The sequence below is a fragment of the Colobus angolensis genome, unplaced genomic scaffold, assembly GCF_000951035.1.
Source record: "Colobus angolensis palliatus isolate OR3802 unplaced genomic scaffold, Cang.pa_1.0 Scaffold178, whole genome shotgun sequence".
NCBI lineage: Eukaryota > Metazoa > Chordata > Mammalia > Primates > Cercopithecidae > Colobus > Colobus angolensis.
This window is the reverse complement of record NW_012114910.1, coordinates 1,792,324-1,818,482: the sequence shown is the minus strand read 5'-3', so window position 1 is coordinate 1,818,482 and position 26,159 is coordinate 1,792,324.

Here is a 26,159-nt window from a genome sequence, read left to right as displayed (position 1 = left end):
CTAACACGGTGAAACCCCGTCTCTACTAAAAATACAAAAAAAGTAACTGGGTGTGGCGGCATACACCTGTAGTCCCAGCTACTTAGGAGGCTGAGGCATGAGAATCACCTGAACCTGGCAGGCGGAGGTTGCAGTGAGGCAAGATCGTGCCACTGCACTCCAGCCTGGGCAACAGAATGAGACTCTGTCTCAAAAAAGAAGAAAAAAATGTTTCTGTTACTTTGATCTTTCTATTATTCTGTCGACAAAATATATGTTCAACTGATTACACTAGAGTTGAAAATTTCTGATACCTTTCATATTATATACATTTATATATCATGTGTATATGTGTGTGAGTGTATATTAATTATATATTTTATGACTAATCTACTTAACAGTTAAATATAACAGAAATTAGAGGACTGGTTTGGTTCACTTTAATTTTACTAACCTCTTTCTTATACTCTTCAGGAAGTAATGATGTGTTTACATTTTTGTGAAATTTGTCGTTCTTTGAAAAGATAGGTGTTCCTAATCCATCTGCCTCTGTATGTGAGCCTATAGCCCCTATCACTCTAATCCCACAGTGCTTTGACAAGCTTGCAATCTAAGGATCTGGGAGTGATAGAATGGATATTCTAAGCTATATAAACAGCAAAGAATAAAAGCAGTTTGGATGTGCTTTAAATGTGATAAATTTCAGTAGCAACATACAACATTTATTATTTTAGTGTTTTTTCAGTTAGATTGAATTAAAACAGCTTTCTGTCTGAGGGATTTGTTCCGGTCTTCCTTGTTCCAATACATCAGTGAGTTGTCTTGGGTATTGTGATACTTTACGAGATAACTGTAACAGGAAGCATGAACCTCACTCCAGACTTGCCCACTGGACCAAAAACCCACCCCGACACCATAGTGTAGCTAGCCAAAATGAATAAATTGCCCCATCTTCAACCCGTTTTGTAGCAATTACCTCTCACTTTTACTTAGCTTCCATTCTTTCTGTTGTTTTGATTTTACATGTTTCTGAACATATGGATTTATCACACATTTTAAACTGTGGCTTGCCCTTGAAATTAATAGCTGAGTCTGACTTCCTGATTTTGACCCTTGGCTCCCTCTCACGGACTCAGTTTGTTCCCAATCAGAATGCTTTGTGGAAAACATTTGTTTTATTGAGCCTTAGGCTATGGTTTCATTCCAGTTCCATGCAGTACAAGGAAATTTCAAAGACTCATCCAGTCAATCTATCACATTTCTCTGCGTATAGAGCTCCAGGACAACAACACATAGGTGAAAATATATTATATTTTTGAAGACCACTCTTCACCCTTTTAAGCAAAATAATTTGAGAACTTCCCATGGAAGCTTAGTTCAGTATTTGACTGTTTTCCCTGCTTCTGCAGACCTTTCCTCTCTAGTTTCAGTTATTTTTGCCACTAGTGTCTCCTTTTTGTCCTTTAAAGGACTATGGGAGAAATGAAGTAGAAGAGGCAGTATCCTAAGGCAGTAGATCTTTAAGCTTGGCCCCTGGATCAGTGGCGCAACACTGCTTGGGAAATGCAATTTTGATTTCCATTCAGAACCTACTAAATCTGAACTCTGGGGTTGGGACCCAGCACTTTGAATTTGGAGAAAGCTGTCCAGGTGACTGTGTGGTGCTTGATGACATTTTAGAAACCCTGGTGTCACAGTTGAGTACAGACTCTTCACGTAAACTCGCTGCTGTGGGCTGAATATTTGCATCCTCCCAAACTCACAAGTTCAAGTCTAATCGCCAATGTGATGGTATCTGATGGAAGATTTTTGGAAGGTGATTAGACCGTGAGCATGGAGCCTTCAAGAATGGAATTAGCACCCTTATAAAACAAACCTCAGAAAGCTTATTCACTGTTTTCTACTATGTGAGAACACAAGGGAAAGGTGGCCACCTGCCACCGGGAAGAGAGGCCCCACCAAAACCTGAGCAAGCTGGCACTCATCTTGGAATTCCAGTCTCCAAATCTGTGAAGAATAAATTTTTGTTGTTTATAAGCCACCTCCTTTATGGTACTTTGTCCTGGGGATAATAATGTAATTGGCATAATTAGGTTAAGATGAAGAAATAATTAATATAGGTAAAACCCTCAGAATGGTGCCTGCCACAGAGTAGGATGTCTGATTTTTATAATTATAGCACAGACCAAAAGAAAGCATTGACAATGCATTCCAAACATTGGCAAGGTCAATAAAATACCAGCATACATGAAATAGGTTCATGTGTTTACATTATTATTATAATTTTTTTTGTAATTTTACTCTGTTCTGCCTTTGATATGATTAGTTTTTAGTTGTTAAGTTGAACTGCTCCTTGATTTTAAGGGTAAGTTACGAGGAAGAACAAGTGTTTCTTTCCCCCCTTATTAAATAAGTCATAGTCAGACTTGGAAATGAAAAGTAAAAGTGCAGTAATTAATTGTTGTGTGTTACGAAATAAAAAAATCTTCTGTTTGGAAGAGGCTCAGAGATCAGATGTTGCAGCAACCTAACAAACACAGACCTTTACTGAAAAGTACCACGGATAAGGCTTTGCTATCCAGAACATCTTTGGTGAGGGAAGTTTCACCACCTCACGAAGGAGGATGTCACTTTATTAGGCATTTTAAATTGTCAGAATAAAGGAAAACTTTCCTTCTCTTAGTTTCTATCCTTTCACTTGCAATCTGCAAGACAAAGTACAAGCTAATTAACTTCTAAAAGCCTCTGATTCTCTTCTTTCTCCGGAACAGCGATAAGCCTGTCAACCTTGCAAAAGTACTGTGACCGTTCAATGTGAAGACACTCATAAGTGCACCAACAAATGATGTCGCTCTCAGGAGAAACTTCTGTAGCATAGGATTGTGCTAAGGCAATTGGAACTAAAAGTCTTTAATACTGCTATTTCTTTAGGACTGATAATTGTGTGAGGTGAAATTTTAATACAGAGGACAAGCTATAGAAAAAGAATTGGGTCTTAGCAAAAGGGGGTCTAGGTTAAAGGAAAGGTCTTTAACCAATGCATACTTTACAGCTAACATTTTAATGCTATTTTGTAGCACAGTGTCTTCTGACAATTCTTACCTTGACAGTTCTCAGTGCTGTCTATGAGATAGTCTTATCGTTGGCAATATTAGAAAGTGCTTTCCAAGCCTGCCTGCTTATTTAATCTTTCCTACTCTTTGATATAGTTCTTCCCACTTGTGTTTGCAAGTGTTTGGATGTCACCTTTTTGTTAATTAACTCCTTTATTTTTTTGGTCTCTCGTTTGTGTACTCTGCAGATTCCTTTTTTCTTTTTTCCTTTTGGTTTCCCAGTGACAGCTTCTTTTCAATTCCTCTTCTCTGTTTGCCTCTCCTGAGAAGGAGCCAGTGTCAAAATGTTAGCTCAGTCGGGTTTCCCATTACCAGCTCTGCAAGTCCCGAGGCCCCTCCTGTATTTAGCAGGCTAGGAGTCGCTGTGGCCCAAACATCATTTTCAAATTGTCATGTAAATAAATTCACAAGGCTCAGGGAAAATAGAAAAAAATACAAACACCTGTGAAATAATGATTACTATTGCTTTACCTTATGCCCGCTTCATGTTAGATTTATCTAAATTCTTTCATTGGAAGCTGATAGAGCCATGCTGTAACTGTGAAATTAATTATCAGCTAGGAGGGCTAAGGACTTAAGGTGTGAAAATTGCTGGTAGACAAAGGGTCATTGTTCCATTACATCTTAAAACTGAAGTAGACAATGTAAACTAGTCTGAAAACCTGTCTAAAGTTTACTAGTCTGTTAACAAATACTCCTAGAAGATGTGTCATGGAGAAAAATTAATCAAGGAACAACAAGAACAAAATAAAAAGGAAACAGGCAATTTCTAGAGATAATGTCTTCTCTGACTTTGACTATTTTAAAACAGACACTTGGGGCATTAATTGCCAAATATTCAATTATCATGAAGCAAGACAGGTTAGGTGAGATGGGAATAAGTGATTGCTCTCTGCCATATGACTTCTTTGGATAATTGGCCTTTCCCCAATTATTTGATCCTAGCCATATTACCAATTCAATAGTCTACTTTACCCCAATAGATATAGGATGCTATTTAGGGAGTCCAACAGACTAACCCAATCTACCAGCACAGAGATTGGTATAAGCAAGACATGTGACCAAAAAAAGCACCAATGAGAGACTGCATGATGTTTGAATAAACAGATATTCCATTCTAGATGGAAAGTTGTTACCAATGTACTTCGTCAGTAGGCATCTTTCCACTTTTCTGAAGAATGCTTCTCTCCAGAGAGACTGCTTCTCTCCGGAGAGAAGCCAACTGAGAGAAGAAAATGAAGATGAGAGTTGAAGAGAGAAATATAATGTTTTTGATAAAATTCTCAGAGCTCCTGGCTCCAGCCATGCTAAGCCAGCTCTGGAAAGTTTTATGAGTTCATAAATTCATTTCACTTGAGTTATCTGAGTTTCTGATACTTCCTACCAAAATACTTTGGACTAAGATAGAAACGCTATTAAGAATGCTCTCAATTCCAAGGTAAGGTATTCTTTATTGAGTGCTTAAATAAGATAAGCCTATTATGAGACTGGAAGGACAAATATATCTAAGAGACATACCTTGGCTTTCATGGACTGTTCATCTCTTTGCGAAAACAGGAAACAGTACATGAACAGACCCCTAGTATACTCGAGGGTAAAAAAACCAAGTAAAGAAAAGAAAATACACTTCTAAGGAGTTTCAGAAAGCTGTTTTTAGCTGGCAGAAACTAAAAAATTAAACTACCATAGTGTTGCTTGACAAATAGTTTCCCAAAGCTTCAAAAATTAGTACAAGCACCTCTTCAAGGGAAATCAACATTTACTTAAATTAACCGAGAAATTGGAACAATGGATAATTGAAATATTCATCACAATGACATACAGTGGACACAGTTGCTTACCTTGTGGGACTTAAATTCTAATAGAGTAAAGGGCCTGTAAACATGCAAACACGTAAGTGAGGAAAGTGCTTTGTACTGTTCATAAAAGTACTTATTGCACTCTGTAAATAGAATAATGTGATAAAACTACATACTAAATGGGAGACGGCCCATAGGGGTTTGTTGTGACGTTTAAGCCGACAGAAATGAGAAGAATAAGAAGAAACCTGCAATTTCAACAGCCAGCAGAAGAGGTAATAGCAAGTGCAAACATTCTGACATTGCAAATAATCTTGAAGTTCCAAAAAACCTAGAGAAAGCCAATGTGCTTGCAGTGTTCTCAGCAAGGCAGATTGGCTTGGAGAGTTTGGAGACCTAATGCACCGGAAGCAAGGTCTTGCAGGGCTTTGAAGACAATGGCAGCATTTAGTTTCAATCAAATTGCAACAGAAATAAAGGTTTCAAGAGGGGGAGTGGCATGATCCACATTTTCAAAATATCATTGTGGTTCTTGTAAAGAGGATGCTTCTTGATCAAAGAAGTAAGAGAAGGAAGATGCTAGTGCCTTGGACAAGGGTGAAAATAGATGGTACTGAATGCATGTTTTTTTGAGGGACATTCATACATTGTTCAGTTCAGTAATCTCCATGGTTCCTTTCAAATCAACTCTAGAATCTTAGAACGTTTTTCCGTATTTATGTGTAAATATACATCTGATAGATACAACAGTAAAACTATTAGGTTGGTGCAAAAGTAATTGCGGTTTCAGACCATGAATTTTAAATCATTATAACTAGGCTGAAACACATCTTCATTAATCAAAATAGGAACCATTACAATCAACACTTTTTTCTTTCCAATGAGAAATAAGTCTTTTCATTCTTGTAGCATAAAAATCCATGCTTCAGGATTTGATGAACTCTTGGAAAGGATTTTCTGGATCCTGCTGGTTGTGGAAGTGTTTTCCATGTACAAAGTTGTTGAGATGCTTGAAGAAATGGTAGCCAGTTGGCAAGAGGTCAGGTGAATATGGCAGTTCAGGCAAAACTTTGTAGCCCGATTCGTTCAACTTTTGAAGCGTTGGTTGTGCAACGTGTGATTGGGCGTTGTCGAGAACTGGACCCTTTCTGTTGATCAATGCTGGCTGTAGGTGTTACAGTTTTCTGTGCATCTCATTGATTTGCTGAGCATACTCCTCAGATGTAATGGCTTCACCTGGATTCAGAAAACTGTAGTGGATCAGACCAGCAGCAGACCACCAGGCAGTGACCATGACTTTTTTTTTTGGTGCAAGTTTGGCTCTGGGAGGTACTTTAAAGCTTCTTCTTAGTCTAGCCACTGAGCTGATCATCGCTAGTTGTTGTATAAAATCTGCTTTTCATCACACATCACAATGTGTTCAATAAATGGTTCATTGTTGCATAGAATAAGAGAAGATGACACTTCAAAACTATGATTTTTTAAAATTTTCGATCAGTTCATGGGGCACCCACTTATGGAACATTTTTACCTTTCCAATTTGTTTCAAATGCAGAACTACCATAGGATGGTTGACACTGAGTTCTTCAGCAGCTTCTTGTGTAGTTGTAAGAGGATCAGCTTTGATGATTGCTCTGAACTGGTCATTGTCAACTTCCAATGGCCAGCCACTATGCTCCTCATATTCAAGGCTCTTGTCTCCTTTGCAAAACTTCTTGAACCATGACTGCACTGTACATTCATTAGCAGTTCCTGGGCTAAATGCTTTATTGATGTTGTGAGTCGTCGCCACTGCCTTATGATCTATTTTGAACTCAAATAAGAAGATTGCTCAAATTTATATTTTGTCTGACATCATTTCCATAGTCTAAAATCAACATAAAATAAACAGCAAGTAATAAGTCATTAGCAAAAAGGCATAAAGTGAGAAATGCCTATTAAAATGATGTATAACATAACTACATTTATTTAAGAATGTATTAGAATACCAAACGACAAATTCCAATAATGCAAAAGCTGCAATTATGTTTGTGCTAACCTAATAATAATATATATTCCTATTTATTTGGGTAATATATAGATATTAGCTATTACAGGGGCTATTACACAGTACCTAAATAATTACATTTCCATCAATATGCTCATTTTATCATACACTAATTAATATTACTTGAGAAAAATAAGAATTGTCATATGATATCAATGCCCAGGTTTATAATTTCATATCTCAAAGGGTGGTAAGAAGTATGAACCTGTTTGCAGCATTTAGTCCTAAAAATAAGCCCTGTTTTAACAAGTTGTTGTCTACATGATATCCTCTAGGTCAACATCCTAACTCTCATTTTAGCACTTTCACCTCTGATCTGAGTTTAACCACAAACTTATGTACACTGACTTCTACTGTCATTGTTTGCAGTTAATAACTGTTATTTGTAAGCACTATATCCCAACCTAGAGTGGCCATGACTCCACATGTGCTATTACTCCGGTCTCTGCAAGCACCCTGACCCCAGCCCATTTTCTCCATCCTATATCACCACATGTAGTTCAGAGACTCCTGACATTAGTGAAGCTGATATAGGTGAGATCCCAGCATTCTGATTCCCTCGCTGAAACTGATCACAATTCTGACTTCACAGATTTGTTAGCGACTTTTCTGAGTTTCTTCTGAGCATCCCTTTAAGTCTCAGGCTTCCAGAAAATCATTGGCCAGACCCTGTTTCATTTTGCTCTGTTGTTGTTTCCAAGAAGGCTTTCTGAAGTTAGTTTTCTGCTCAGATGCAGATAGTAGTGGAACAACCTTTCTAAGGGGAGGATATTCAATGAGAAAATAATATATGTACAGGTGTAGATAAGGTGTAATTGTAACCACAGACATGAAACTCAATATATATTACTTTGATGTGCACATTTAATCCTAGAAGGATGCTTTTAGATGAAGCATTCTTCTACTGCTTCTGAATGATGCACAGCCAAACCTTGTTTTTCAGATCCCTTCTAGCTCAGCCTAATGTATGAGCTGACAGGATTCCTTATATCTTGTCCAGGTGCTTCAAGAAGTGCTCCTCATCACAAGTCACTTGCAGGACTCCAGAATCATATTAAGAAAAAAAAAACTATTAAAAGGCTTAACTTAAAATGAGCTCACATCCCTTAAGAAGTGTTCTTTTTACCTTGTCCCTGTTTATCTCCATGTTTAAAGACTGCTTAACGGCCAGGCGCGTTGGCTTAAACCTGTAATCCCAGCACTTTAGGAGGCTGAGGTGGGCGGATCACGAGGTCAGGAGATGGAGACTATCCTGTCTAACACGGTGAAACCCTGTCTCTACCAAAAATACAAAAAAAAAAAAAAAAAAAAAAGCCGGGTGTGGTGGTGGCGCCTGTAGTTCCAGATACTTGGGAGACTGAGGTAGGAGAATGGCGTGAACCCGAGAGGCGGAGCTTGCAGTGAGCCGAGATTGCTCCACTGCACTCCAGCCTGGGCAACAGAGCGAGACTTCATCTCAAAAAAAAAAGACTGCTTAACTAACTGCTTGTGATATGTGATGAATCCTTCAGGATTAATGCTGATACAACTTCATTTTCTAAGGAAAAGCTCTGTGTTGTGTATGTATTTTAATGTTTATTAATGTTTGGTTATTTTAAAATATCATTTATGTATTTCAGCCTTTTAAAGGGATAAATTCCCTATAAACCTCTATAACTTCATTTTGAATTAGTTGATCTATCTAAAACTGAGAAAGTTGTATTGAAGTAACATTCCATTTTCTAAGGGCTTTTACTATTTTTATTCAATATTTTGTTACATAATGATTTATGACTCTTAACTCCATTATAAATTGTGCCTTTTAACAATTTGAAATTGTTTTCTCTCCTATCTAATGTTGTTCAGCTTTGATTTTCATTCAGTCTGAAGTAAATAATATCCCAGAATTTTCTTCCAATCATTTCATCATTTTATAACTATATTCATTTGGACAGCATGTATCTGAACTGGGAGAATAGATAATCTGAAAATGTTTATTACAGTTGAGATGCTTAGAAACAATTTCCATCTATTGTCATCATTAATATAGATTTCTAGAAATGAAGTAAACAATTCTGATACATACATATTTAGTAAAAATTTTCTTCATCTTTAGTAAGTGTTCTGTAACAAATATAATCTTTGAGAGTCAAATATTGAGTTAAGAAATGTATTTGTGAATTGGCAACAGGTAACCCTTAGTTTTCTATTTTTTGTATTAATCACAATAGAGTAGGCTATTCTGAAGTAATCAATAGACAGAAGAATGAAAAGAAAAAGGCTCTGCAGCTTAACACATTTGAAGACTCCTATTGCGGTTGTGGCACAGCAACACACCAAACTGAATGATTTTTATCCATGCATTCTAGGTGTTTCTCTTTCCAATGGTGACTCAGAAATCCAGGCTGTTTTCATCTTGCGGCTATGCTGCTGCCAGGGCTACATGGCTCCTGAGTTACTATGCAGCAGTGTAGACAGCACTTCCATTCACCTTCCTTCTTTTACATTTCTTTCACATTTTTGCTTATTTCCTGGGAGAGCTTTTTCATTTGTCCTCTGTGCTATTAATCCAATCTGATACCATGCCAGTTTTCCTTTTTCCTGTTCACTTGCATATATCCATTTTACTGGAGCATTTTCAGTTGTCTTACAGTCTTTCTCCACCATCAAACAGCTGTTGTTTTTCCTCATAATGGCACATTGTTAACCCAGAGACAAAATATTAAAGAGAGGAAACTTCTCTCATAGAGACAGGTATTTGAATTCTTTGGAAAATGCCAAACATTTCCCTAAATTTTCCTTTAGATTTCTTCATAATTTTTGTTGAATGATAGGGTCATCTGAATCTTCACGATGATATGCTGTTCTTCTTTTCAAGCTCAGAAGGCTCACTTTAAATTATTATTTATTATTTTTAAATGACATATAGTAATTATGCATATTTATGGGGTACAGTGTGATATTTCAATACATATATACCATGTGTAGTGATCAAATCAAGGTAATTAGCATATTCAGTATCTCAAAACTTCATCATTTCTTAATGTTGGGAACATTCAAAATCCTCTTTTCTAGCTATTTGAAAATACACAAGAAATTGTTGTGACTCATGGTCACCCCACAGAGTTTTTCTGCCTATTTGCATAGATTGGGAAGTGATCTGACCTGACTCAATTGAATCTAAAAGTTTTGTGGGTGACACTTGATCCTGATCCTATCAGATGCCCCTTTTGCCTGGCCTGGTGCCCTCACCCTGATTCCAGCAGAAGGGGAAGTTCTATGTGAGCCCTGGCTCACTTGGCTGTGACAGCTTCTCATCTCACTCAAGAGTCTTGCTATCTTTTCTTGGGTTTCTTAGGTGCCAAAGCTGCATCATAACTCAGAATTGTGAAGTGGCTAACACTCTCCGAGACAATTTTCAAAAAGTAGGAAGTAAGAGCCAAAGACAGATGCTTCCTTTTCCACTTGTCAATTCTGAGAGGGCTTCTTTATGCTCTTTCAAAGGCTTTAGCAGGATCTGGCTCCGGCGGCCCACATGGTTACCCACTTAACAGAACACACTTGTATTGCCTCCTTTCTTGTCTGCTTCCTTCCCCACGGCCCCCTGTTCCTGTTTCTTCGTATTTCCTCCCAAACCAAGTTTTTATATACAATTCTCCATTTTTACACTCTGTTTTTGGTGTGTATCATGTTGAGAAACTGGTTGAGGTTACTTGATCTCAACCGGTCTAGACCCCTCTCTCATTTTTCAGATCTAGAGTGAGAGTTCTTAGATTATGAGTAAAGCTTTTTGCTTTCTTTTTTCTAGTTTACCAAGCAATCCATAAGGGTAGTTTTATACACAATGCATAATGTCACCCTGAACTTTCTCCTGATTCTCTAAAATACTCAACCAAGACTATATCTAGAAGTAAAATTCCCAGTCTTATTTCTTAACGTAACTAGACATGTCTACATTTTATCTGTTGGTTTTCTACTTTCCAATATGATGAGCTATGATTCTTCTCCCCCTCTATCATGCCATATTATTTTTTCATAATTAATTGTTCATATTATAATATAGAAAAAGGGATAATGAGGCTGGGCGAGGTAGCTCATGCCTATAATCCCAACACTTTGGGAGGCCGAGGTGGGCAGATTACCTGAGGTCAGGACTTCGAGACCAGCCTGACCAACGTGGTGAAACCCGTCACTACTAAAAATACAAAAATTAGCCAGGCATGGTGGTACAAGCTTGTAATCCCAGCTACTCAGGAGGCTGAAGCAGAGGAATAGGTTGAACCAAGGAGGTGGAGGTTGCAGTGAGCCGAGATCACGCCATTGTACTCCGGGCTGAGTGACAACAGTGAAACTCCTTCTCAAAAAAAAAAAAAAAAAAAAAAGAAAAAGAAAAAGGGGGTAGTGATCTAGTCAGTCCTGGGAGAAATAACATCCTATAGCCATATCAAATGTAGTAACTACATCAAAGAAGGACAGTTAGGAAAAATTCTGATTGGAATAAACCTAGAGTCTTTGGCTCTTGGGATCATATTGAAGGAGTGAATGTATTATCTTTCTTTCTAAACTAGAATGGCTTTCTCCTGTGTTTTTTTTTTAAACAGGGAAAAATGTGTTGCCATCAAATCAAATTCCGAACTGAGCTACAGAGACGTTAGACGAAGCTTACAAAGATTGGTTAGGGAGAACTTTATATTGCCTGCCTTAACTGTTGATGGTGTCATCAGTTTAATGTTATGTGCTTTCACAGGAAATAGGAAAGTTGAGAGATGTTAAAAAAAAAAAAATTAAAAAAAAAGATTGCTGTTTAGATCTGACACTAAACTTTTAGAACCTGTAGTTACATTCTTCAGTAGTTTCTAACTCATAAGGGAATAATATTATCTTGCATTTTCCAGTTTGCTAAAGCAAATTAACTACATTGTTGACTTTCTGTGGTCTCCATTTGAATGGGAAAAGCAATGAAAATGAAATAATGGTAATAATCATAGTTGCCAGAAGGTTTTTCTCCACCATGCATAGAAAAGAACATGAACACCCATAAATAAAGACCCATATGATCAGATCTTCTTCAAACAGGTCACTAATTAGCTTCTATAATTAATACCTTACCATAGGAGGAAGAGTCAGGTAATTATCTGGTATATTCTAAAGGTGAGTCACCCTATTTTAAGTAGCCATCATCCTAGAAATACAGTTGTAGAATAACAACTTCTTCTGCATGTTTAAAGGAGTTATAAACCTCTCTAGCAGTCCTAACTACAGCTGTATAAAGCACCTCTTCCTGTCTGTATCAGCAGAGAGATTCTAGCGTAAAAGATTTATCTTTTTGCCCATGGTGCCAATAAATGGCTTATTTTATTTTTAAAGACAACCATATTTCTTGATGCAAGATATTTAGACAATCTGAACATTTCTTGTGCAATTAAAATTTAGCTCTTTTGTCTGGGTGCAGTGGTTCACTCCTGTAATCCCAGCACTTTGGGAGGCCGAGGCAGGTGGATCACCTGAGGTCAGGAGTTCGAGACTAGCCTGGCCAACATGGTGAAACCCTGCCTCTGCTAAAAATACAACAATAAGCCAGGTGTGGTGGTGAATGTCTGTAATCCCAGCTACTCAGAGGCTGGCTGAGGCAGGAGATTAACTTGGATCCAGGAGACAGAGGTTGCAGTGAGCTTAGATCATGTCACTGCACTCCAGTCTGCATGACAGAGTGAGACTCTGTCTCAATTAAAAAAAAAAAAAAAAAAAAAAAAAAAGATTAAAAAAAAGAAAGAAAAAAATATTTAGCTCTTTCATTTTTGATGTAATTTTTATAAATTTCTACTTCCTAACCTATTCAACTCACATAGTATTTATCCTTTGTAAGTGACTACTACCCACTCAGGAAGACTTGTATGGGCTGAAGAGAATGATCCGAAATAATCATAAGACAAGGGAGTGAATCAGAGTTCATGTCATGCAATCTATCTATTCATTAAAAGACATTACACTTTTTCTTAAAATGTTGCTTCCTATTAAGATACCATGTCCTCATTTTTAATCTAATTTCTTGAATTGTGTTTTACACATTTACATTTCTCTATCTATCATCTATCTATGTATCTATCTATTGATCCATCTGAAGTAGGAAAATGCATACATATATGCCCACATTTATCGTCTTATCTGTTTAAGCTAATTGAATTTCCTGTTATTGTTATAAGAATAAAAATATTGCCAATTTAAACACCTTAACCTAGGATGGTACTGTGTTGATTATCTTACTTACATTAGTTCTAATTCTTAGAAAAATTTGAGTTGTAGTTTTTAATGTCCGTTTTACACATGAGTAGTTTGAGGCTCAGAAATATCCATATACTATATTCAAGGTAGTCAAAATTCTGACTGATTTTGGTAAACCTCAAAATACTAGTTGCATTACTTGATAGCCGTCTTTGTTTACCAGTAACATGTTTGGCATTTTTACTTAGATACATAAATATGAACATATCGTGACACTATCATGGAAATAAAAGTGCAGTTAGATTCGGTTACTGAGAAAACTCTGGCCCACAGAACAAATTCAGTTAGCCCCCCTTTTTCTAAATAAAATTTTGTTAAGACACAGTCATGCCCAATTGTTTACATATTGTCTGTGACTGCCTTCACATTACAATGGCAGAGATGAGTAATTGTGACAGACACCATAAGGATCATAGCCTAAATAATATACTCTCTGGTCTTTGGGCCTTTATAGAAAGTAGTTGCCAATGCTAGGACTAAATAATTACTGTAGTAACTGTACTGCTGTAAAGTTTTGTCAAATCTATCTATGAATCTATGTATGTATGTATATATATATATGTATGTATGTATCTATCTATCTATCTTTCATTAACATTGAGTCCCAGGAACCACCACATTTAATTAATTTTCTTCTCGTTAGTTGAAATTCTTCATGATGTGTGAAACACAGTTTTTTAGTTTCACTCTAAAAGCAAAAAGTGGCAACAATTATATTTTTGTGTATTTCCCCCTTTTGCAATATATTCCTTAAGTTGAACCCAAATGTGATATAACATCATGCATATATCTTCATCTTATTACAAACCATCTTCCAAGAGTGCTTCATTTATATAACATATTCAATCTATTATGAACTCTGGTCCATTTTTTCTCTGACTTTTTTTTTTTATAGATTCAAGATATCCTTTCTTGTCACACTTTTGTTCCTTTATCTTTTTATACCTTAAATATTATGATATCTCCTACTAGCACCTCTTCCTCTTCCTTCCTCAAAGCAGGCAGTTTTAATATCTCCATTTCATTTGTCATGAATATAATAATAATAATAAACACTTTCATAGCATTTATCATCTTCTAATCACTATTTTTGTATACATCAACTTACTTGATTCAGCAACCTCACAAGTTTTTATTATCCTAACAAGATAAGAAAACTAAGGCACAGAACAGTTAAATAACTTGTACCAGAATGAGTGTCTGAGATAACACAAGAATCTACATCTAGCTGGGCACTGTGGCTCACACCTGTAGTCCCAGCTACTCAGAAGACTGAGGTAAGATGACTGCTTGAGCCCAGGAACTTCAGGCTGCAGTGAGCTGTGATCATACCACTGCACTCCAGCCTGGGTAACAGAACCAGATCTTGTGTCTTTAAAAAAGAATAAAAAAGAAAAGAAAAGAAGAATCTGTATCTTTCTCAACTTTCTCAAAAATAATCCTCATGTCTCTTGTCTGCTTTTAAACATTTCATCTTGTTACTGATAACTCTTGGATTGACTGCCTGATTTTAGAATGGTCAATCTGTTTTCGGCTTTCGTAGTCCCTGGACTCCTGGTGCCCCTTCCAACACATCCTCCTACGTATGACTTCCAATTTCAACTGTGGTTGGTGGTCCATGTAGGCAGTGAGAGTTCCGGGTGGGAAACCTTCCATAGAGCCTTGCAACCCAAGCCTGTAGAGTGCACACTTCCTATGTTGTAGACTCTGGAGTAATTGTTGATTATCACTGTTTATCTCCTTTGTAAAATGAAATGTATCTGTTCTTCAATGCCTTCTTTCAGTTGAGTCCAGTCCTCAATTCTAACCGTATTATTCATTTGTTATGAACCTTGCCTTGTTTATAACAATGTTAAGCATGCTTCCTCAAGTAATGTTTTAAAAAATACTGATTTTTGTGACTTTGTTCATTTGTTTTCTCCTGTTTTTTTCTCACCTTGTTTTTTCTTTTAGCATAAGAACTGACTTCATAATTCAGCAGAGAGAAAGACAGTAGAAAGGTTGAAAGTGAACACTCAGCAGTTATAAGGCCAGGGTTCCCATCCTACTCGGCACTCTGCGAGCCTGTGGCCCAAGTAAGAAGGTTGTCACCTCCAAGCCTTCATTTCTTCATTTCTTTTCCCAGAAAACAGAGATAAAAAGAGTAGCTACCTACCATAAAATGTTATCATAGACACTTTATGGATAATCCATAAAGTGGAAAATGCTCAGCATTTGTTCTTGCACATAGTAAGTGATCTCTCTTTCTCTCTCTCTCCCCGTGTGTGTGGTGTGTGTGTGTGTGTGTGTGTGTGTATATATATATATGGAGTTACATTTATTGTAACTAACCTTTATGTGGTGCCTGAAATATACAAAGTTTATATATATGTGTGTGTATATATGTATATATAACTCATAAAATTCTCTTCATATGTATACACATAAAACTTGATTATAGAATTCTCTCTCTCCATATATGTGTATATATATATTCTTGGCATCAAAAATTTATTTATTGATATCTTTATTTATTGATGGAATAATGATTCCTAATGATTCTTTAGGAATCATTATTTATTATAACTAATGATTCCTAAATCAACAAATTCATTCTTTAGTTCTGTTGCCTACATTGTTTCATTTGTATTGATGGAAACCAATAAGTTTTATTATTTTTTTTAAATGTGATATGCTGTGACCAGAGCTCAAACTTGCATTTGCAATGACCGTTGTTCATAGGGTTTGATTATTTAAAAAATTGAATCACAATTACCTAAGGGAAAAAGATTGATGAAAACACCATAAACTAAGGTCTAGTAATTCCATTTGCTTTATACTCCTTGCAGAATCCAGGAATTCTTTTTATGTCATGCTCTGAGCCATTTTGCAAGGTTGTAGTGTGGAAATTGTTAGTCACATTTTAAGGAATATTTAACTATCCTTCATTAGGTCCAAAGGGACTCTCTCTTGCTTTTTTATATGTTTTCTATTTTATTACACTCACTAGTGAATCAGCGGTCTTCAAGACTGAAGCAGTAAGTACATTTAATTATATTCACACCTAAATTCAATGCCTGTAGTTACTTATATTTTGTAAAAGATACTGTGGAGGCTAAGATTTAGATGTAAATTCTCTATGATGGACATTCTATTGAAAGGCTCAAGTGACTGAGGAGCAGTACTTCTGTATACCAAATGGAGATTCTTTAAAGTTTATATTCATGAGAAAATAGCCCAGGTCTGAGACTATTGCACTGGAATGAAAGTTGGAAAATCCAGTCCATTTCTTCATGGAAGAAAGGCAAACATTGCAGGCTTTCTTTTTTTTTTTTTTTTTTGCTTTTAACTTTGATGGGAAAATAGAAATATACCCAGTGCGTCAAGTCCTGAGATAGACACTTTCCATACATTATTCTAGAGTCATCATGATTTCTTAGTATACACATGACAAAACATTGTCTGAGAGTGGTTAAATTACTTCTTGAAGCCAACACAGCTTTTAAGTTGTGAACTTTATTAAGTTGTGTCAAGTCTGTGAATTGTAACTCACATGTCTTTGATTCCAATACCCTCATAGATATACAAGAATATCATTTTATTAGTAACATAATTTGACAATCAGCAATTCAGCCATACTCTTTGAACATAATGCAGTAATATATATAATTATTTTTAAATTAGTCATTATATCTGTTATTATCCTTGTTAATTCTACTAAATAAGTACTTCAGTTTCTCAGCTTGTATGTAGTGTGGTAGGTTTAAAATGTTAGTCAGAGGAGAGAAACATCTATTCTGTGAAAGTGGATGTTCTCCTAATAGTCTGGTCCCCGTTCCTTAAAAACAATTTGGTACTTTCTGGCAATATTCTTAATATTATGGGTCTGTCTACCTGGGATACTATTTCAATCCCTAAATGTTTTTCTCAACTCTGTAATGAGCTCTGTTATTCGCTCTACATGGTCTTCTCTATTGTATTCAATCAGTTCCAAGGGCTCAACTAGACATGCTCAATATTTCCAGTGGAATAACCCACAGACACTCCCCGCACCCCACCGTACCCCAAATTAGCCTCCCCACATGGGTCATGTTTTGAACTAGGCTCCAGAACATGCTCTTCTTCAGAACCATTTCAGTATTTCCTATGATGGAAAGGGAAGAATCAGTAATGACATACAAAACCTGTTTTTAATTAAAATTTTCATATTTTATTAATCATAGATTTTTTGCATGTTATGTTTTTAAATTGCATGAAATATTATTTATTTTGATTGCTGAGGTTTTTTTTTGGCATTTCCTTACATTTGGTGTTTGTAGTGAGTACCTCACTTGTTTTACCTTAGTCCCTTCCCTGATGGAATCAATTACCAAGGCCTGAAGACAATCTAATTGGGCTTCAATCCTAGGTCTACCAGTTCTTGGCCAGGCTTCCTTGAGCAAGTTGCTTAACCTCTCAGTGCATCGTTTTTTCACATATACATTGAGGATATAACAACGTAGCCAAAATGGGTATTGTGAGATTCAAAGAAATAATATATAGGAAACATTTAGAATAGTCCCAGCTAATTTTAAGTGCCATTAAATCATTTATTATTAATATATTTGAAATCTTGCTGATCAAAAGATGTTTAAAATAGAATTCGACCTTCATATGTAATTCATTTACTAAATCAGTATCTCTCAGAATGAAGCCAAAATTCAGTATTTAAAGAAATAAAACAAGATAAAATATTTTCTTGTGTGATTTTGATGATTGGCCTTGCTTGGGAAGTACTGCGTAGGATGAGCCTCTTTAACGTCTCTCATATTTGCCCATGTCTCGCCCTTTGCAATGTCTAGGACTTGGTTCAGATTGTAATTGCTTCATGCCTGAAAGAATTCAAGACTATTCTGCATGGTACCCCTTCCTCTTAAATTATAACATTGTAGAAAATTGGGAAATTGTGTAGCTATTTGAAAGCACATTTGACCCTATTACATTCCTTGAAAATCTTTAGAGTCAATGTTAGAGTGAGACAGGAACTTTGAAATCTTTAGTGAGTGCGTAAGGTTCCTAATGATTGAGATCATGTTCAGATCTCCAGGTCCATCTGTGTGCATGCCATTTTAAAGATCTGGAACACCTCTTCATACTACAGCGTTAGTCTTTCCGTGCATTTGTAAGCATTGTTTTCACTGCTTACTCATCCTACCCATCTATCCTTGCTGCTTTATTTAATATGTTCTCATCCTTCAAAATGTAGCTCTAATGTAATTACATCTGAGACACTCTTCTTAACCACAGTCTATGGATATACAAGTGTTTCTCTGCTATGGCAACATTGGTCAATGTAGGTGTTTTGGTCAAGTCTGCACCATGTGTTCCAGAGAGCACAGAAGAATATATCCAACACTTGACTGTAAATTGCCTGAGGTCAGTTACCCTGACTAATTTTATTAATAGTTACTGAGTTACTGATACATACCTTTTTCATGCATAGAACTCCTAAAACATTGTCAAATAAATGAGTGGGAAATGAATGGATAGAAAGATCAGCCTTTTACACTAAAATGCTTGAAATATCCATGGGTTCTAAAAAATTTAGGGTAATCATGCCTAGCTTTTGTGACTAGGAGGTAGACAGGTAATTTACCTTTCTTCTTTTCTTTTCTTTTACTTTTCTCTTCTCTCCTCTCATCTCCTCTCCTCTCCTTTTCTTTTCTCTTCCTCCCTTCCTCCCTCCCTCCCTCCTTGCCTTCCTTCCTTCCTTCCTTGTAATCAATCTGTCACCAAGCCCAGATGATTTTGTCTTCCAAATAATATCTCATTAAACCATCTACTTCTTTCTGTTTCCACTCTTCACCCAAAGTAGTCATTTCAAAGCACGTATCTGATATCCAGCTTCTCTTTGGATAAAGAGTAAAGTGAAATAGACTTCCTGATTTTCCCTAGTTCAATTTTACCTATGTATGCAACCTCATTGTGGTAGATTATATTTTCCCAAAGATGACTGCCACAACCTGTCTTACCTCACATGATGTTCTTACCATGTGATGTTCACATTCTCATTGAGTCACACAATATTGCACCCTTTCCTTGAAACTGGACCACCATTTGATCAACCTGATCAATACAGTAATGTAAAAGCAATGCTAAGTCATAAATACGCCAAGCACTTCCACCTTGTTCTCTTGAGTACTGACTCTGATAACCCAGTCATCAGCTGTGAAGAAGCTGAGTAGCCACGTGGAGAAGGCACATGAATGTTTTCCAGTTGACAGTCTCAACTTCTCAGCTGACAGCAAAAACTACATGCTGGATATGCATGTGATGTTGCCACACTTCAGCTGTTGAGTCTCACTTTCAAGCCACCCCTGTTCTAGCTGCATGGAGTAGACACAAGCTATCCCAACTGAGCCCTGCCCCGAATTATAAATTTATCAGCAAAATTAATGCTACAGTTGTTTACAGTCACTAAGCTTTGTGGTGATTTGTTACATGGCAATAGCGAACTAAAACACTCATCATGAACCGTATCGCTCCTGTGCTCCTGTGTTCTGTACTCTAGCCACACTGGCCTTCTTTTAGCTCCTCATGGCTTCTCTGTTATTCCTTGCTTTCACAAACTGTTTTCTCTGTGTAGGATGCTTTGTGTTACTCCTAATTAACTTCGTCAGTCAATTCATTTTTATCCTTTAGGTCTCTGCTCAAGCTTCACTTTAAGAAAGACTTCTCAGACTTCCAGCCTAGCTCTTAGACCTTTCATTCCCCGTTCCCCTCATACTTATATCTTTTTCTTGTTGAAATTACAATTTGATTATCGTCCATGTCACAAACTAGACTGACATCCTCAGGAGGGCCAGTCTCTTTGATCTGATTGGCATATCCCAGATCCTGCTATAGCGTGTGGCACATACCAAATGTTTTATGAGTATTTGCCATATTAATGATAGAAACGATTTAATAATGATTCAAAATATGTATCTAATTATTAATCTCTCTCCCATAATGTTCTAGGTGCTAGGAATTTGCTGTGAACCAGGAAGACCAGGTTCCAGTCTGTATGGGTTTCATGTTGTCGTGGGACAGAGAGAAAAATATAGAAAAAAAATCCAAGAAGTTGTAGCATGTTATGGAGAAACACTAATTAGTGTACTGGAAGGGAAAGAGAACGAGGATGGGGTGGGTATTTTGACAGAACTGACTTAAAAGACGATATTTAGGAATCTGAGCAAAGATGTATTTCAGGAAAAGGAAAAAGCAAGTGAAAACTTTTGCAGTAGAAGCAGACTGGACATTTAAAAATGAAGGGGGGTCCAGTGCTGTGTCTTATGCCTTTAATCCCAGCACTTTGGGAGGCTGAGGCAGGTGAATCACTTGAGGCCAGAAGTTCGAGACCAGCCTGGCCAACGTGGTGAAACCCCGTTTCTACTAAAAACACAAAAATTAGCAGGGCGTGGTGGCATTCGCCTGTAATCCCAGTTACTTGGGAGGTTGAGGTGGGAGGATCGCTTGAACCTGGGAGGCAGAGGTTGCAGGGAGCTGAGATCACGCCATTGTACCCCAGTCTGGGCGACAGAGTGACAGTCTGTCTCAAAAATAATAAATAAATAAATAAATAAATAAATGTGAAGGCAAAGTGAGTCAGAGTGACCAGAGAGGGAAGGTAAGAGAGGTAAATGAATTGGTGATTGGACTCCAGCTTACTGACAGTTCTGTAAGATGGAACAGACTTTAGATTTCCTTTTCTAAGTGTGATGGGAAAAAGTACTGATAAGTTATGAATAAAGAAGACAAATGTGATTTATTTATGTTTTAAAATATTTCTGCATGAAAAATGTACTCTTTTGGGTGATCTACTGTAGTTGGGTGATGTGCTGGAACAAATACATACTGGTCTAGAAAAGAGACAATGGTGGCTTGTATTAGATTGGTGTAAAAGTAATTGCCGTTTTTGACATTAAGTTAATTGCAAAAACCACAATAACTTTTGCACCAACATAAATACTGGAGGTTCTGTAAAAATATTGAAAATTGTTCAGAGCCAGGTGTGGTGGCATATTCCTGTTGCCCCATCTATGCAGGAGGCTGAGGAGGGAGGATCAAGCCCAGGAATTTGCAAGCATCCTGGGCAACACAGACCTCATCTCTAACAAAAAGCCCTCACAGGCTGGATTTATTTAGCAGGTAGAACCAATGGAATTTGCTAAATTAATGAATGAGTTAGTTTATCCTCTCGAAGTTTGACATCACTCCCTTTTCTCCTTCTGATACAGTTTGGATATTTATCTTCTCCAAATCTCATGTAGAAATATCACCCCTGGTGTTGAAAGTAAGGCCTGCTGTGAGGTGTTTGGGCCATGGGGGCAAATCCTTCATAAATGGCTTGGTGTCATTTTCATGGGATGGAATGTGTTCTCATTATTAGCTCCCAGGAAATCTGATTGTTAAAAAGAGCCTAGCACCTCCTCCCTCTCTCTCTCTCTTTTCTCCTGTCTCACCAAGTGATGCCTGCTCCCTTACCCCTTCCACCATGAGTGGGGGCTTCTTGAAGCCCTCATGAAATGCAGATGCTGGCACCATGCTTCTTGTACAGTCTGCAAAACCATGAGCCAAATAACCCTTTGTAGATTACCTAGCCTCTGGTATTCCTTTATAGCAATGCAAATAGACTAAGACCTTTTAATACCGTTTTTATGCATTCCTATACATTCTCACTTTTCTGTCATTATTCTGCAGTCCTCTAAAACTCTAGCCAAATATGCAGGTCCTCTGTTATTTTTCATGTGCATTTGGTGCTTAATGACAAAATTAAAGTCATAGAAGTTGAAAATCTGTTTCAAATCACCATTTTCCAGGGTCTAAGATTTTTAAATTTGCAATTCCTTTCCTTGTTGCAATAAACAAGAAATCCTTCTTGGGTACTTCTGTTAATGTGTATGATTGTATTCTTCCCTCCCACCGATACAAGATTAATCTCTTCCTCCAATACACAAGTGCCTATGCAGCTTTACAGGTGAATTAATTGTTCATTTCATTTCTTTTTTTTTTTTTTCTTTTTTTAATGAGCTCCAGTTTACTTCTCCTCGATTTGTCTTTGGCAGATTTATATTAAAAGTCTTTTATTTCAGTTTCTAAAGTATTTATCCTCTGGGTCCACTCTTTTTTTTCCTGTACGATGAGAGATCAGTTATTCTTCTTCTAATGAATGTTCTAAATGTATCCCATATGGTGGCATATGTGTGTTCAGACCAAAGATGCTTTGGGATAAAATAAGTAAATTCCTCTCATGGGGTTTCCCTACAAGCTTTGTTTTGTAACAGTGATAAGTTCAAAGATCCATAGGCTCTAGGTTGTTACAGAAATCATCTTCTTCCTCTGACCTTCCTCATTTTACAGACAGGAAAAGAAGCCCAGGGGTCATTTAGCTGGATCGTGAAAGAGATAAAGGCTGGGAACCAAGAAACTTGAGTTCTATTCCCAAATATGCCAGTGACATTTTAGAATATCTTTTATATTATAGTCATTTGAATTCTAGATGGGAAAACTGGTTCAAAGGGACAAAGGGGATATATATTTCTCAGGAGAGTCTTGCCTGGACTTCCCATTCTAAGTCAGGTTTCTTTTCTTCAAAGTAATTATCAGTGTTTGTAAATAACATAAATCAAGTAATTACATTAATGAAAGGCTGAATCCTTCTTGCTCAAACAGAAAGTGTTTATGCCTTTGTTCACCCTACCTTATGGGTAGTAGGTGCTAAATAAATATTTGCTGAGTAAATGAATCAATTATGTAATAGTATAAAGTACCTATTTGGGTAAAACTGGACTGCAAGTACTTTATATAAAGTAATGTAATGAACAAGAATTCATACATTGACATAGTCTTCACAAGAAGCTAGTAATATCTGGAAATAATAATACCTTTGAGAAATAAAAAACTGAAGTTCAGAGAGTTTAAGTAAATTGTTACTTACCAGTCAACTTGCAGAATGATAACATGAATATGTCATCTGATTCCTAAATCAGAATCTTCATGGAACACCAAAAATATAGCATTTTTTTTTTTTTTTTTGCTATGTGTCAACCAATGTTGCTAAAAGCTTTATATATTCTATGTTACTAATTCTTCAAAATGAAACCCAAGTGAGGTGTGTTATATTCTCTCTTTTTTTTTTTTTTTTTGAGACGGAGTCTTGCTCTGCCGCCCAGGCTGGAGTGCTGTGGCCGGATCTCAGCTCACTGCAAGCTCCGCCTCCCGGGTTCACGCCATTCTCCTGCCTCAGCCTCCCAAGTAGCTGGGACTACAGGCGCCCGCCACCTCGCCCGGCTAATTTTTTTTTTTTTTATTTTTTAGTAGAGACGGGGTTTCACCGTGTTAGCCAGGATGGTCTCGATCTCCTGACCTCGTGATCCGCCCGCCTCGGCCTCCCAAAGTGCTGGGATTACAGGCTTGAGCCACCGCGCCCGGCCCACTGAGGTGTGTTATATTCTCATTAGGAAACCCAAACTTGTGATTTCTAAGCGTATTTGCTGAGGTCAGACTATTGTTTTCCTTATTTTTAATGATAGGACTCTTTCCCTTCCCTTCCCTTCCCTTTGCTTCTTTCAAGTTTTGCTCTTGTTGCCCAGGCTGGAGTGCAATGTTGCAATCTTGGCTCCCTGCAACCTCTACCTGCAAGGTTCAAGTGATTCTTCTGCCTCAGCCTCCCGAGTAGCTGGGATTACAGGCATCCACCACCACTGCCAGCTAATTTTTTTGTAATTTTAGAAAAGACAGGGTTTCACCATGTTGGCTAGGCTGGTCTCAAACTCCTGACCTCTAGGTGATCTGCCTGCCCCGGACTCCCAAAGTGCTGGATTACCGGTGTGAGCCACTGCACCCAGCCTGAGCTCAAACTATTTAATGGGTAGGAATTTGAATCTAGGTGTGTGATAAGGTTTGACATTTTTAACTACTGCACTGTTTATTCTAATAGATTAAAGATGTACCTTGCAAAAGCAAGTTCTATATACTTTTGTAATTTTGAGAGATAAAAATGTTTCACATTTCTCTCAACCTATTAATTTATTTAGTTAAAACAAAAAGACATTTTACTCTTACAGCAGTGTTACTGAATATATAAAAACAGAGTGGTATAATAGTTTATCCAACAGATTTTGGAATAAAGTCAAGAAAAAATAATACATGTTGAACAAATGCTAAAATAATAAGTTTAATTTGGCTTTGACAGATGTCTTGTAACCTTTGAACACCACTGTTAGAGGTATGAGAGAGACTGAAAGTCAACTTTTTCTAAAGAACAGCATCAACCACATCCTTGACCTTCTGAAAACCTAAGGCAGCTCAGTTCCTCATTTCTTATCAAGCAAGTTTCAACATCTCTGGAACACCTTTAAATTCCAGGTCCAAATAATTTCCATGATTATCTTTGTCCATCCTTGTCTACAAAACTTTTCCAAGTACTCAACTGATAGAGATTCCAGAAACTTGATGGACCTCATGTCTCTGCTGTGGTCATTTTACTTCTATGTGGCCACCCTCTCCTTTCTCTCAGTCCACTAGGCAGCCAGCTCTTCATACTCATTCTTAGAATACCTATTCAAATGTTGGTCATATCTTTTTAGAGTAGGGTGGCCAGATAAAATAGATAAAATATATGCAATGTTTGGGATATACTGAAAAATGATCTGTTCTTTATCTGAAATGCGATGTTATTGAGCTTCCTGTATTTTTGTTGTTAAATCTGACATCCTGTCCATGAGGGCTGTTTTCTCCCAGAAATGATTTTGTGATCCATAAGTCTGTGCACATAAAAATTGGATGTGTGGTATTTCTTCATTTAGCTCATTTATATAGCCTCCCATGATGTTTCATGAGTTATCAGGCAAAGTATTGGGGATATTTATTTTTGCATATCTAGTTGTAGGTAGTGTTTCTTAATTTATCCTTTAACGATTGGTTTACAGTAATATGGATGGACTTTGTATTGGGGCTGTTAGGGAGAGAGGAACGGAGATAGGGAGATATTGATTCTTAATCCTAAAAATGTCATAGATTTCATCTTGTTCAACACCCACCTTTGTGCTCCAACCAGAGTTTAATAAAATCATGCAACTATTTTCCTGCCTCAAACTGATTTGGAAAAAAAAGACAATCCATTTTTTTCCAGGCCTTGGATTTGATGAGTCATTTTTACTCTGCTGTGTATGTGTTTGTGAGTTGCTACATTGTGACTGTGTGTGTGTGCAATATTTAAATATGCATAATTATGCAATTTAGGCACTGTAAACTTACTGCAAAAGAAAAATGGAACATAAGAAAAGAGAAACAGGCCGGGCGCGGTGGCTCAAGCATGTAATCCCAGCACTTTGGGAGGCCGAGACGGGCGGATCACGAGATCAGGAGATCGAAACCATCCTGGCTAACACGGTGAAACCCCGTCTCTACTAAAATATATGAAAAACTAGCTGGGCGAGGTGGCGGGTGCCTGTAGTCCCAGCTACTCGGGAGGCTGAGGCAGGAAAATGGCGTGAACCCAGGAGGCGGAGCTTGCAGTGAGCCGAGATCGCGCCACTGCACTCCAGCCTGGGCGACAGAGCGAGACTCTGTCTCATAAAAAAGGAAAAAAAAAAGAAAAAAAGAAAAGAGAAACATCACTTATGGAGGGCTAACTATGTTCCAGAGACTGGATTAGTCATTTTTTATGTTATTTGTCCTCATATTAAAACCGTCAGGGCTATAAGATAACCTCTATGTTGTAGATTAAGCAAATAAACTTGTGAGTGCTTAAGTAATTTGCTCCAGGTCACACACAGAGTAAGCACTAAAGTAGAGTTTAAATCTAAATCTACCTGTACCTGGCTCTAAAGCCACTTACTAGTTTGAGTAAAGAGTTCATTGTAAACTTAAAATGTTTATACTGTTTTATGCCAAACCTTCTATACTTTAATGCAAAAAAAAAAACTTTTAGAAAAAAAAATTAATGGCTATATTCCT